Source organism: Lynx canadensis, chromosome C2, assembly GCF_007474595.2.
Source record: "Lynx canadensis isolate LIC74 chromosome C2, mLynCan4.pri.v2, whole genome shotgun sequence".
NCBI lineage: Eukaryota > Metazoa > Chordata > Mammalia > Carnivora > Felidae > Lynx > Lynx canadensis.
The window spans coordinates 70,248,963-70,251,810 of NC_044311.2; the positions used below are offsets into that span (position 1 = coordinate 70,248,963).

At 41.5% G+C, this 2,848-nt stretch overlaps 1 pseudogene; it reads left to right on the forward strand.

Moving 5' to 3' along the window:
- The first annotated feature begins 747 nt into the window (after positions 1-747).
- Positions 748-2,020, forward strand: LOC115522860 (annotated as a pseudogene).
- The last annotated feature ends 828 nt before the right edge of the window (positions 2,021-2,848 follow it).

The following is a 2,848-nucleotide window of genomic DNA, read 5'->3' on the forward strand; positions in this document are numbered from 1 at the left end:
GCTACATGTGGCTACTGAACATGTGAAATGTAGTTACCGCAACTGAGGAAATGGATAATTGTATGTAATTTAAATTGTGGCCAGTGGCTCTCTTATTGAACAATACAGCTTTGGTAGTTTTGCCATTATTTAAAGTATGACAATAGTTTGTTAAACATTGTAGATGTTTACCCAGTTATTCAAATTCATTTCATTAAAGAATAAGTATTAGATGGTGAGAAACTAATAGTCCTGGAATAAAATAATAAGAAGAAAGATAAAGCCTACTTGTGCCCTGAAAGACATTTTTCACGCTTTCTTTCAGAGAAGAAGATTGAAAGTTTCAATAAAGAAAGGTGATGATAATGTCTTCCTGGAACCCTTGGCTAAGATGGATTGGCAAAGAATAAAATGATCTAGGTTCTAAAATTTGGCTTTGATACTAACCACCTATTGAGTAAGTGACTTTTGGTGTCTTAGTTACTTGATATTCATGACAAAGGGTTTGGAATAAATAATTTTCTTTGTTCTTACTGTGGATAAATTGTATGAATCTATTCTGTTTTATATTTGGAATCAAATACTACATTTTCCCTCATATCTCAGTAATGTGTTTAAGTACCCAGTGCCAGATGCCTTGTTAGTGCTCAATAAGTATTGGTTGAATGAAGGCCATACTTAGCTGTCTACTTGAATCAATAGCTGCTTTCACCATCCATCCTTGTAGCTTGCTATTTTCTACACTCAGACTGGGCAAGATTTTTAAACATGGATGGTTTCGATGCAGGAGAAATCCTTTGCTACGGAGTGGTAGAGGATCATTGGCATACCTCTTTGGCCAAGCTGAAGTCCTTCTCAGCCAAGATTGTGCAGCTGTTAAAGGAGTAGACAGAGGCCTTCTTCTGTGACTTCCAGGATGAGAAGGCCATGGTTGAACCGAAGACCATTACCCACCGGGTCACACAGTGTGACGAGGAGAATGGCACAGTGAAGAAGGCTATTTCCCAAATGACACAGAGCCTGCTGCTGTAGCTGGCTGCCCAGAGCCAGCTTCAGGAGCTATGGGAAAAGCTTCACTCACCAGCCGTGGACAAAGGGTCTTTCCTCAAGGCTAAGCCGCCAGCCACTCAGAAGGACATCCTGGGTGTGTGCTTTGACCCCCTGGTGCTGGCCCAGCAGCTGACTCATATTGAGCTGGAGAGGATCAATAGCATTCACCCTGAGGATCTGATGCAGATCGTCAGCCACATGAACTCTCGGGACAAGCACCGGTGCCAAGGGGACCTGACAAAGACCTATAGCCTGGAGGCCTGTGACAATGGTTCAACTGCCTTAGCATGCTAGTGGCCACTTAGGTGTGCCAGGTGGTGAAGAAGAAGCACTGGACCCACATGCTAGAGTTCTTTCTTGCTGTGGCCCAGAAGCACTTTAATATCGGGAATTTCAACTCCATGATGGCCATCATCTCTGGCATGAACCTCAGTCCTGTGACAAGGCTTAAGAAAACATGGTCCAAAGTCAAGATGGCCAAGTTTGACATCTTGGAGCACCACATGGACCCATCCAGCAACTTCTGCAACTACCGCACGGCCCTGCAGGGGGCCACACAAAGGCCCCAGATGGCCAACAACAGCAGAGAGAAGATTGTTATCCCTGTATTCAACCTTTTCATTAAGGACATTTACTTCCTGCACAAAATCCATACCAATCACTTGCCCAATGGGCATGTTAACTTCAAGGAATTTAGGGAAATCTCCAGACAAATCCATGAGTTCACGACATGGACTCAGGTAGATTGTCCCTTCGAGAAGGACAAGAAGATTTAGAACTACCTGCTCACAGCACCCATCTGGAGCGAGGAAGCTCTCTTCATCATCTCCTTTGAAAGTGAAGGTCCTGAAAACCACATCGAGAAGGATAGCTGGAAGACTCTTAGCATGACTCTCCTTAACAGAGCCTGAAGGCATGGATGCAGCCTGCAGATGCTGGATGAAGTACACACATGCACTGAGTTTTAATCTTGATTAAAGAGGTTGAGATGAGGAGGACTTACTGGTTGGGGTCCATTTTGTATATGACTTTTATGGAAAAAAAAGGTAATTATTTCATGCATTAAAAAAAAAAGTTTCTACTAAACCTTCGCTAAAAGCTTCTACTTCCAGAGATAGACAAGGAAGTGTGAGGTTCCAGAACTTGACTGACCTTCATAAAGGAAACTCCTCAGGATGCTCCTAAAGGCCTGAATAAAGTACACTGAGGTGATGATGGGAAGGCTGGAGAAGGGCCGGAATGCAGTGAAGGCTTAACTTCCTGATACTTATCATATATAACTTCTCTGAAAAGGAGTTTCCATACCTCAGCCATACTGACTACTCTGATTACTCAAGTCCAGAATAATTAAACTCTCCTTCTTTTATATTTTGATATATCATATATTTTACTTGTTAGATATTTAATGTTACCTTCTTTGGGACATAGTTTTTAATGTGATGATGTATTTTTAATGCAATGAGACTGTTAACTTCAGTAAGGACAAAGGCACAAATCTTATCCCTGGCACACAGTTTTCTGTATCTCACAAACCTCATTCCAGTGTAATCTATTCTTCCCGACCCGAGATCAAACATATGGGAAGAAACTGTCTAAACAGGAAAGCATTGTACAGGCATTATTAGTTGTTATTATGGTAGGAATTGATATTGTAGGTAGTTTAATATTTACTGTTTTTTCTGTTACCTACTCTCATCTGGAAACTTGGTTAACATTTCTCAGAGCTCACTATAGATACCCTGAAATCTTCCCAGAATTTCTAGGATTTCAATCCTATAAGAATGTCTAAGGAAAATTCATTATGCTCTTCCCTGAGAAG